Source organism: Borostomias antarcticus, assembly GCF_949987555.1.
Source record: "Borostomias antarcticus genome assembly, chromosome: 9".
Classification (NCBI taxonomy): Eukaryota; Metazoa; Chordata; class Actinopteri; order Stomiiformes; family Stomiidae; genus Borostomias; species Borostomias antarcticus.
The window spans coordinates 18,625,456-18,638,143 of NC_140242.1; the positions used below are offsets into that span (position 1 = coordinate 18,625,456).

At 45.0% G+C, this 12,688-nt stretch overlaps 1 pseudogene across 1 annotated transcript; it reads left to right on the top strand.

The window, feature by feature from the left end:
* The first annotated feature begins 10,968 nt into the window (after positions 1-10,968).
* Positions 10,969-12,688, top strand: LOC311313325 (tubulin alpha chain-like; annotated as a pseudogene). Its single transcript has 3 exons — positions 10,969-11,185; positions 11,310-11,458; positions 11,730-12,688. The product of its transcript is annotated as a tubulin alpha chain-like (transcript).

Genomic DNA, 12,688 nt, shown 5'->3' on the forward strand with positions numbered 1-12,688 from the left:
AAGCTATTAATACAAGCATACCGCTCAAAAAGGGCTTAATACATACAACAAACTGATCAGGCTAATCATTTTTTAATGAAAATGACCACAAGACAACCTCCTGTGCATAGTTGAAATGGTAGTGGGATACGGTGATAAACTGGAGTGATCATTTGACAGCAATTATTAGCCTTTTCCAGGAATGGACAGAAATGGGATATTTTTAGAATAACAGGAATTTATTCACATACAATGTAAAGGAGTTGATGTGTAGCATGAAGATGAAACGATACACTGAGTTTGGGTGTTTTCAGTCAACGTTGGCGTTGACCGCTTCCAGCTATCGAATGGCCGACTGGTGTAAGATGGATAGCCTAACGTTAGAGAGATAAATGTAGGCTATGGTTATGTTAATAAAGGTAACAATGATGTTGTAACATGCATGCAGCACTGCCGATCTGATCTGAACGATTGATTCATTGTTACCATGGATCGGTATTGGGATTGATCAAGGGCGAGTGTGAAATAGCAGCCAGGAACTCAGCGGGTTATCCGAGATGCGGTAGCCGCGGCCAATGCTCCTGCTGGCGGGGAGTGAAGCTCTTCAACTCGCCGGTCACTGGCTCCCTGGAGGAATTTAGCCTGGCTGCAATAACGTTATCGCGAACGGAATGAATACCATCTACTAGCAAACAAAACATGTTCAATTATATTTAACCTGTTAAAACTAAGATGCCAGGATCAAAAAATAATTTCTCCAATTGATATATTTGACAAAAACAGGTTAATATGCAAGCCGGTTTTCATTGCTAAATCAAAGCGGGGAGAGCCGAGAGAGCCGGGAACGCGCGTCTACATTTCAGATAAATGTGAACTTTTTCGTGGACGCGCGTCGGCCAGAGAAACTCAACTGCGCAAGTCAAAAGTCACCGGAAATAGCCAAGTGACTACAAATCTAGCCAAGATGGCGCGGTTCAATAGGCCTTCACTTTAAATTTCTAATCCTGGGGGCTTGGGAGGGACAGACTCAATCATGGGAACCCCCTCATTCTGTAGTAAATGGCGACACCTTGTGGTCATTAGATGTTACAGCAGCAGGTGAGTTCCAGTTTGCCGTGTATGCAGTGGCACAGCCTGGGCCCTGGCAGTATATTTAATTTTATTAGGTAAATTTCATGTTACATTCAGGTTATTCACAACTTGGCAATGCCGACACAATATACACATTTACACATATTACAGCATAGCCTATAGCAGATAGACAAATAAAGGTTATTTACAAGAAAGTGAATAGGCCTACTAGAAAATCAAGGCTGCTAGAAATAGACTAGGGCTGCGTTCCGAATCGCCTACTACCCTACTATATAGTATGCCAAAACAGAATGTAGTATGTCCCAATACATAGGCCGTGTCCGAATTGCATACTACTTGCTATATAGTAGGCGAGATGCAGCATGCTGCATCAAAACTGTGCATACTGTATTTCGCCTACTATATAGTAGGTACTATATAGTAGGCGAAATCGGCGAAAAAATGGGCGTAAATGTAGCATAGTCCAGAGCATACTGTTCCGGAAGTCGAGAGGTGATACGTCACTGGGCTGTGAGAAAAATAAAAAAAGATGGCGAACGAAGAGGTCTCCGGGACCGCAGCGGGAGTTTTCAAAATAAGTATTGACTTAATTTGTCGATGGAAAAATTATTTTTCCGGACAGATATCTTAGTTATAACGACACAGAGCTACAAATGCAGTTTTGTGTATATAGGTGGGGTAGAAATGACATTTCGAAAAAGAACGTCATGATAGCTAGCTGCTTGCATTGATCTCTGTGGTGGACGTTACGTTAGCTAGCTAGCCCAGCTAACGTTAATAGGCTACTAACGTTACAGGTGTTCAGACGGCTCTTGCTCAAAACGTATTAATGTCATAGCTTAAATGTTATTATAGCTAGAATCAAGACAAACAGAGTAACATTTCCATGTAATATGACCATGATTGCTTAAGAAATGTATAAGAAATGTCGTTGTTGTTTCATGATTTAAACGAGTTCAACTGTTCATATATCATATATTAATATATTAGTATTCATTGTCCCATAATACTTCTGGATGTATTTCAGGGACCAACGACCACACCAGGGACGATGATCCTCTGGAGGACGGCTGCATGGGTGGCCCCCATCGCCTCTTCCAAGACCCCGTACCACTTCCACGAAGCGGCTGTGGCCTCCCCTCCCTCTGTGCTGACCCCAGTTCTGGGGCTCTTTAGGTCCTATGAGGTTAGATAACAGTTTTCTAGTGTCATACAAACTGTGAGTCCCTATCAATATCTTTGCTATCATGTAGCCTGTAGATCAAAATCACCTTGTACATGGCTACAAGGTTCTGTGTGCTTTATCCAGGCTGTCTCCGTCGTCCCCTGCAGCCCAGCTTCTAAGATGTAGGTCCTACATAAATCAATATCCAAAGTAAACAGACCGCTGGATTGCTTCTAAACAACAATGCATACATTAGTTAACTTACTCCAAGCCTTTCAGCGTGGTGTTTCTCTTCCCCCTAAACAGGGAAGAGTTGGCCGTCTGACCGGCTGATGTTGAATGGGGGAGAGAGAAGGCAGAGATGAAGGCTGAGTGGAGGGAGGAAAGGGGGTTGTTTAAGGAGAGGGAGGACCGGCTGATGTTGCTTCTAGAAGCCTCAGTCAAAAAAAACGTATCTTGTTCCATTATTGTTTTCGTTATTTTTTATTAAATGTATTTTCTTGAATTAAATTGGTGTTTGTGTGTCATTCCTTGTAATGTATTCCCAGTCAAAGAACAAATGTCACTATACCTAAAACCAGTCATTAGAGTAAAAGAACATTCCTAATGGACATTGTAGTTTGCAATTAGGCATGAAAGACGGAACACACATGTTGGTTCATAATGCTTCATTGGAATTATTCAGAGACGGTTATGAAAGCATCACTGTTTAATGTGTCTGACTAACGACTACTTGATAAGGGAGTTACATGTCCAAAGCGCTCTGCGTGTTGTGTTAAGACCTTCCAAGTTACTGTACATGACCTGTAGACATATCAAGACAATGTGTCTGATGTGTAGATATTACACTTTGTTGAAATGTTAATACATCAAGAAGTAACCTTTACATGTATAATGGAAGAAACACAACCATAAACATTTCTTGGATATTTTTATTACACAATGGTCTTCAAATATACTTTTGACTTGTTTATATTTGGTCAGATCATTAGCTTTCCTTGCAAAAGGTACTGACAGGAGAACGCTGATCTGTTGTCTCCCCCCAAAATACTTAAACTGATTACTATGTACAGTGTTACACATACATTTAAATACAAATACATTTAAACAAATGCCTCAAGGCTGCCTATAACCAACTGATCGGTGTTTAAAGCCTCAAGGCTGTCTATAAGGAACAAGGCAAACACACTCATGAACTGATAGACTGACTACTTATGGCAGGATGGGGGTAGTCGTGCTCACCAAGAGCTGCGATCCAGGCAGCTTGTGCTGGTGCTGATGCTGCCGCTGCGAGACACTTTCTGAGGCCATCTCCAGGGTTGGGATGATCTGCAGCTGCAGGACCATGGCCACCATCAAGGTCTTCAACCTTTAAATGGTTAAATGCAATTAGGCCTACTGTAAGTCGCTTAGCAGACACACAAAAGTGTCTGCTAAATAAATGACTAAGGTAATGCTGGACAAAAGTGTCTGCTAAATTACTGATGTAATGTTACCTCCAAAGACTAGCACCTGTCTGTGAATGACAAGACCATTGTAAAGGGTGAGTACTGAGAAAAGCTCTAAATGCAATGAATTATTATTATTGTTATTGCTATTATTAGCACCTCCATGGTCTTGCCCCATCCTCCCTGACCATCACCAAGGTTCCTCTGTGTCGATTTTGACAATCTGAAGTCCCTCCTTGTGTCTGCGCCGTCAAAATAGGTCCTCAGCAGGGACGTGGAGGTTGACTTGGTGAGGACCTCTGTCTTCCATGTGAGCCTATAGGGGGAATATTATTAGGGCAAACTTTAACTCATTTGTGCGTATGGCATATACTTGTCTTTACAATATGATAATAGATAGATGTCATTATCTGTAGAGCTAAAATGTAACATTACAAAGCAGGCTTGTAGTGATGAGTAAACCCAGGTAAACTCAGTTTACCCACCTCTTTAAAATGAGTTGAGTTTTATTGTTTTGCTTACCTGCCTCTCAGAATCTATTTAATATAACATCCCTGGTACAAATGTAACAGTATAGCCCCAAGCCAGCACATGCGGGGCTATCAACTAACCTAGCTAACTAGCGTAGCTAGCAAGCTAACGTTCAATATTTACCTCAACTACAAGCATGTCGAGAAGATCTCATGACGGCTCTTCTCCTTGCAGCGTGAACACGACTTCTCCTGGCGGCAGCAGAAGCATCCCATGCCAGGAAAAGGCTACATTTTTGTGGATAATACACAAAATGATCACAGAAAACACGGATAATTGTACCACAGCTTCGCGGGAGTAAACAGTATCGTATCCCGTCACTTCCGCTGGATGACTCGAGTAGCATGCTGTATTTTCTCGCATACTACACGCGTTTTGTGGAACAGTAGGTACTATATAGTATGCAGTATGCATACTATATAGTGCCTACTATATAGCATGTAGCAGGTAGTATGCAATTCGGACACGGCCATAGTATGCCACATGCAGTATGGCAAAAGTACCAGGATGACCTACTACATCCGGTCGTATTTTGCAGTATGCACGCCAGCAGGCTTTTCTGGCTATTCTGACCCACAATCCTGTGCGCAGCGGTAATGTGCGTCACATGCGCGAGTTGACAGCTGTAGACGAATGTCGCGTTATGGACAGCGACGGATGTGGGCTAATTTCAAGGCGCAATGTTATGACAAGGTAGTATGTCCCAATTGGATGCCTACTGCTTGCAAAGTACGTACTTTCTAAGGGCAGCTGTAGTAGGTACTGGTAGTAAGAAGTAGAAGTATGCGATTCGGAACGCAGCCTAGGTCTTCTCAGGCTTCAGTTGGCCTGTCAGCATTTAAGCTCATCACAGTTTTAGGAGTGACCAGTTCAGTTCTGGAGATGCTTTCCTTAGATCCATGGTTCTCCTTCTTCTTAGTTCAGTCCGTATACTCCTGAAGACCTCATCAGCATCAATAAAAATATTGTCCGTTGTCATTTTACAACGTGTTTTCCATATTTTAAAAACAGTTATACAAATACATATCCAAAATAATAAATGGGTTTCTTCAGTGCTGTCGAAGTTGTTGTATAAGGTGCTTCTATGGCATGGTAGCCTACCTTTAATCCTATGTCGCTCATTTTTTGCCATATTGTTTTGGATCTATCACAATCTATAAGAAGATGCCCAATGGTTTCTTTTTCTATGTTGCAGGTTGGCATCGGACATCTTGTGGTCTTAACATTACAGCTCCATTTGACCACGTTTCTCGCAGGCAGTCTGCCGTTAACAGTGAGCCACATAACGTCCCTCACTGCTCCGGAGATGTGTTCAGAGTTCAGGATCTCCGCCAGATCTTCACTTTGCTCCTGTGAGCAGTCTTTAAAAATATTAGGTCCACCATAGAGGTATTCGGTAATACTGTTATAAATCACCTTATTTGACTGAGTGATCCAGTTAATATTCAGGTCTTTATATTTGTGAATAAAATCACCATAAGCCAGTACATGATAAGGCTGGGACTCCCTGCGTTTACCCCTTAACTTTTGCCACTTATTCACCTCACCCACCCAGGTGGCCTTTTGGGATATGCCCTTTGAGATGTTTCTACCGAAGGCTACATTTAACTTCGCACCAACATCGACAGCACCGAGTCCTCCATTTTTCACACTTTTGTACATTAAAAGCCTTTTTGTTACTTCTCTGTTGTTTCCCCAGATAAATTTCACACACATTTTGCTTATCCTTACCACGCTTGCATTGGGTGGTGGAAGGATTGTTGCAACAAAAAGCAGTTTGGATAAAACAAAAGTCTTTATTACACCTATCCGTGCACTATAACTAATTTCCCTGACCCCCCATTTATCTGTTACATCCAATATCTCTTTTTCCTTTCTGTCCCAATTTCGTTGGGCGCAGTCCTTATTACTGAAATATGCCTAAGATTTTAACCTCCTCCTTCACCTCTAGGTCTATGTGCGGCCTCGCACTATCCTCTCCTATCCAGGTACACTCAGTTTTTGTGTGGTTTAATTGTGCGCCAGCAGCTTTTTCATAGAGGTAGAAGTGCTCTCTTATTATGTCCAACTCTCTCAGATTTTTTACAAAAACGGTCACATCATCTGCGTAGGCAGTTACTTTGACCTTTGTGCCATTAATGTTTACTCCTTCAATTCTATTATCATTTCTTATTCGCTGTATAAGAGGACTGATTGCAATGACATAAAGAGCTGCGCTTAGCGGACAACCTTGCTTCACTCCCTTCTGGATGTTGATGTACTCGGTCACACTTCCATTCACTTTAACAGCCACCTGAGACCTGGCATATAACATCTTAACCATGTTTATAAAATCATGGGGAAAGCCATATTTTAATAAAACCTTCCACATGTAGTCTCTGTTTATAAAATCAAATGCCTTCTTCTGGTCGAAGCCTACTATGAAAAAGCCAGGTTCGTCAGGCTTCGATACCATTTCCCTGATCATGTTTAAGTTATCCCACATAACTCGGCCTTTAATAGCACATGTTTGTTCTTTTTCAATTATGTGGTCTAGTATTTTACTTAATCTTGTCATTATAATTTTTGCCAAGATCTTATAATCGATGTTAGTAAGTGTGATCTGTCTCCAGTTACTGATATCCTTTTCATCTCCTTTTTTTGTAGATCATGGATACTATACCCTGATAAAAGCTGTCATGCATTCCTGTCGGACTATTCAAACCCTCATTAAAGGCGGAGGACAACAGATCAGCAATATCCTTGCTAAAAAATTGATAGAACTCAGTGGGGAGTCCTTCTGGGCCGGGAGACTTCCCTCGATTTAATAGGGAGATGGCCAGTTTGACTTCCTCTGGTGTGATGACCCTTATTAGTGAGGCACCATCGACAACATGCGTCAGCTGTAATTCCGAGAGGAAAACCTCCGTACCTTCCACCCCACTAGACTTATCAGCTCCATACATTTTGCTAAAACTATCTACTATAACTTTCTTTATATCATGATCAGTATCAACAATTTTACCTTCACTATTTCTTAACGAATCTATGCATTTGTAGTCGCTCCTTTCCTTGTACATCTTGATTACTTTGTGTATATTTGCGGGTTCATCAAAAGCTATACCTGCATGCATTTTAATAGTATTTGAATATTCATTATTAAAATTCATTAACTTTTCCTTAATCTCCTCAAAATCTTTTTCTTCTTGCTCTGTCAATGGAACGCTCTTAGGTCTACATTTAATGTCAACAAAGAGTTTCATTAATTCCTTATATTCTTCATTTCGTTGTTTATTTAAGAATTTACATTTATAAATTAGGTGTCTCTTTAGACTGTTCTTCAACTCCTCCCATAACTCAACGCTTGTTTTTGTAAATATTCGTAAGTCTTTGACTCTTTCGATTTCCCTTCTGACACTCTTTAATATAACAGAGTCTTGGAGACAATTCACATTCAGCTTCCAGCTATTTTGTCTTGGACTGGGGACACTATCAAAGCTAACTGATGCTCTTACAGCTAAGTGGTCCGAGTTTACCCACACCTCTGTTCTATATGACTGAACCTTTATCGGAGACATAGATCCTATCTATGCGTGTCTTGATTCTTTGATCAAAACGTGAGAAGCCCGCCTCATCTGGATAAATCTCCCTGAAAGCATCTTTCATTCTGAACATCTCGCATGTCTCTTTCAGTATCTTGCTTGTACGTGGTAGATTAAAAGGGGTTGTTGGTATGCGATCTTTAATGTCTGTAACTGTATTAAAATCCCCCGCTAATACTATATTGTATCCACCACATAAGACCTCTTTTAGTTTGTGAAAAAGTCTGATCTTATCACTGCGGCTCTGGGATGTGTACACATTAATTAGGCGCAGTTTCTGCTTTCGTACAACACAATCCAATATTAACAGACGACCTGGTATTAATTCACGTTTTCGTAGTATTGCTATATTCTTAGTATTGAAAAATATACCGACTCTATCAGCTTTGTCACTCCCAATAGACATTTCTACACAGCCATGAGTCCATAAGTCTTTGACTTTTTGAATATCTTCCACAGAATTCGAATGTAGTTCTTGAGTGAAAATAATTTCAGCACTACTGTTCTTTAAAACATTCAGCTTTTCCTCTCTATTCTTAACGGAGTTTATTCCTCTTACATTTAATGTTGCTATATTAATAGCCATCATTAAGAAGAGAGGCCCTGTGACTTGCCACGAGTTCATGATAAATGAAATGGCTTCTTCCTGGGATCTCTATTCTTTCTGGGCTTTTTACCCTTCGTTTTGGTCCCTGGAGACGTTCTCTCCCTCTTACCCAATACTGGGAAATTATCTGACATAACATTCAGGAAAGGTGTGGACTCACCCCCCTCTCTTTCACTGCTGCTGTTCACTCCACAGGAATCATCGAGGCTGTTGTCATCGGGGTTCACTTGATAGCTAGGAAGGCTGCCTTGTGTAGCTCCTTCCTTACTACATAGCCCACCGGCTTCCTCTGCTGGGCCGCACAGTCGAGCCACGGCGTCATCCAACTCGGCGCGTAGGCTGGCTGTGTCAGACACCATGCATGGCACCGGGTGGCTGGGAAAGCTGTCCTGGATGGTTCCCTGTACTGGTTGGCTGGTTTCCTGTGATAGCCACATCACGTCATCGCTGTTGACCACTATGAAATCGGGGTCAGACTCTGCTGCTGATGAGGATGGTGTCATTGCGTCTGCTCCTTCTGCCGCCGCTGTCTCCGCCGCCGCCTCTGCTGGATCTGCCGTCGCCGCTGTCGTCGCCACTGCCGCACCTGGATCAGATGCCGCCGTGGTCTCCGCCGCCTCTGGAGCCGCTGCCATCTCCGCCGCCTTCTCCACCACCTCTGGAACCGCTATCGTCGCCGCTGATGTTCCTGGATCCGTCGCCTCTGGAACCGCTGTCGCCGCCGCCACTGATGTTCCTGGATCCGTCGCCTCTGGAACCGCTGTCGCCGCCGCCACTGATGTTCCTGGATCCGTCGCCTCCGCTGGTGCTGCTGCTGTCTCCGCTGGGGGCTGGTGGTTCTTCTGCGGTGCTGTGGCTGGGCCCTTCTCCGCTGCCGCCCTCGCCGCACGCTGATGGCTCGGTATGCGCTTGTGGGCTCCTGGTTCTGCCGTCGTGCTCTCTGTGCGTTGTCTGCCCTCAGGTGTTGGTGAAAACGCCGGGGCCGAGTGTCGCCCTCTCTCTACTGCTGCTGGTCGCTGCTGGTTCTCTGCTGCTGCTGCGGCGCCTCCTGCTGCTCTCGCCCGATTACTATATGAAGACGGGCAGGTGAAGTAGCTATGGCCTTCGCCTTGACACAGGGTGCAGGTCTCGGTGTTGGTGCACTGCTTCCCCTTGTGGCCGACTATTCCACAGCGCCAACACTTGACTAAAACGCAGTCCTTTACTTGGTGTGAATTTGATTGGCAAATGTAACACCGCTGAATCTGTCCCGGGTAAGTAATCTTGCCGTTATATGGGCCGAGGGAGATGGAATTTGGCAGAGATGTGAGCCGCCCCTCGCCGTCACGGTTAAGTTTGACTTGGTAGCGCCGCACACCAAACCACAGCCCAAGGTTGTCCAAAAGTTTCTCCACCGGCCGCAGGATGGTACAGTACCGGCGGAGGTAGTGCTCCACGTCATGGTCAGCGACCCTCGCAGTCCAGAACTTGACAATAATGGATAATATGTCAGCTGGGACGGAGGAGTGCGACTCAAAATCCTTCCATTCCCCGTCTGCTCTATCTGCGAACAGGCCGAGGAATTTCCGCAAAGAGCGGTCAGTGTGGAAACTGAGCTCAAAGTCTCTCCTGGAGGGTAGCTCTATGAAGGAATAAACTTCGCTCACCTCGATCCAGGTCGTACTAAATAGACGTTGGCCAACAGTGTCTCGGGTGGGAGGCTCTCCCTTCCCGGTATAGCGTAACCTGACCCAGTGCCGTCCGGCCTGGTCGGGCAACATTTTCTTTATTTTTTACAAAACACCGTCTTTTGTTTGGCGTTTCTCCAAATGTGAGAAATGGGGGGGGGGGACCGCAGACACCGCAAGGTGCTGCGGTCAATCTTATTTTTCGTTCCTGAAGCTCAAATAAATAAAGTTATTATGACTTGGCAGCCGGTTCGGGCATTTTTCTAGGTCTCGTTGCTTCTCAGGAACGAAAGCAGCTCCTGGCACAGAGAGGAAGAAATCAGCCACAGCTGATAGACATGAATTTAGAATTCACACAGCCAACGGTTGGCGTAAGTTGGACACAATTGTCTGACAATGCTATGGGATATGGGAAGGGATCTGTGCTGATAACCGACTGCTCAGTTCTGATCCTCACAAACAAGCCTGTCATTGGAAACCACACCCATCACACCTGATTGCTGTGGCCAGAAAAGCAGGTGAAAACAATCAAACTGGTTATTAGTGTTTAAAGGTGAGCCGGATTGTGGCATGTGCTTCACGGATTGATTAAGCTGTTTGAGGCCAACGGTTAAATCTTTTTACAGTCTGTGGCTACTGAGAGTAAGTTTGTGAGGGTAACATTTCAGTAGAAAAATGGTGGTAAGTTCATTATTATACTTGTGGAATGTGAGCTTTTTGTGTTTCACTGATTTATCAGGAGTACTGCGTTCTTTAAATAATTAAATGGGGTTTTAATTAATTTGTAATGCTGCAAGTCTTGTATTAGTTACACACAACCACTTGTAGGTGTTTCTCTGATAGGAGTATCTCTATCCTTGTCAAACTAAAACGACCATGTCTTCCTTGGTAGAGGGAATGCATCTCAGTACACATCGGTCAAGCAGGTGTCCAGATGGGCAACTCATGCTGGGAGCTCTACTGTCTGGAGCATGGCATCCTGCCTGATGGGACAGTCTCTGCATCCAGTGGCATTTCTCCCAATGACTCAAGCTTTGGTACTTTCTTCAATGAGACTGGTACTGGGAAGTATGTTCCCAGGGCCATCTTCATTGATCTGGAGCCTTCGGTTGTGGGTAAGGAAAGCGATTTGTCTGCAGGTTCCCTCTGGACTGTTACAGTAATGTTCTCATTTCCTCATCATACAATACTCAATTCTGCAAACATGTCCTTGGGTTAACTTGTATTTGTAATTTTTAGATGAGGTAAGAAATGGGTCCTACCGTCAGCTGTACCACCCTGAGCAGCTCATCAGTGGCAAGGAGGACGCTGCCAACAACTACGCTTGTGGGCACTACACCATCGGCAAGGAGATCGTGGACTCTGTGTTGGAAAGGCTGCGTAAAATGGTGCGTTTAAGATCATGCCCAACTGCTGTCAGGCCCCATTTGAATTCACTACTACTGTAAAATGCTACCTCCCCCCCCCCGAGAACCAAACAACCAAACATGTTTTGATGGGTGATGTCTTTTTGATTTGTTCTTTTTTTTTGGGGGGGTGCTATATTTGTGTTTCACCTTTTCTAAAAACTCTGTGGTTGTATTATTGATTAGTCTACATTGAAATCTTGACTTGCACCTTTGTTCATTAAATAGACTAAATCATTGTCTTGTTCCCCAGTCGGACCAATGCACTGGACTGCAGGGCTTCCTCATCTTCCACAGCTTTGGAGGAGGGACCGGCTCCGGCTTTACTTCCCTGCTGATGGAGCGTCTGTCTGTTGACTACGGAAAGAAGTCCAAGCTGGAGTTCTCCATCTACCCGGCTCCACAGATGTCCACAGCCGTGGTGGAGCCCTACAACTCCATCCTGACCACCCACACCACCCTGGAGCACTCGGACTGCTCCTTCATGGTGGACAATGAGGCCATCTTCGACATCTCCCAGCGTAACCTGGAAGTGGAACATCTGTCCTACACCAACCTTAACCGCCTCATCGCCCAGATCGTCTCCTCCATCACTGCGTCCCTGCGCTTCGACGGAGCCCTCAACGTGGACCTGACTGAGTTCCAGACCAACTTGGTGCCCTACCCCCGTATCCACTTCCCCTTGGTCACCTACGCGCCCATCATCTCTGCAGAGAAGGCCTACCACGAGCAGCTCTCTGTCCCGGAGATCACCAACGCCTGCTTCGAGCCAGCCAACCAGATGGTGAAGAGCGACCCCAGGCGTGGCAAGTACATGGCCTGCTCTACCGCGGTGATGTGGTGCCCAAAGACGTCAACGCCGCCATCGCCACCATCAAGACCCGCCGCTCCATCCAGTTTGTGGACTGGTGTCCCACTGGCTTCAAGGTGGGCATCAACTACCAGCCCCCCACAGTGGTCCCTGGAGGAGACCTGGCCAAGGTCCAGAGGGCTGTGTGCATGCTGAGCAACACCACCGCCATCGCTGAGGCCTGGGCCAGGCTGGACCACAAGTTTGACCTGATGTACGCCAAGAGGGCCTTCGTGCACTGGTACGTGGGAGAGGGCATGGAGAAGGGAGAGTTCTCTGAGGCCAGAGAAGACATGGCCGCCCTGGAGAAGGATTACGAAGAGGTGGGCACAGACAGCGTGGGAGAGGAAGAGGAGTACTGA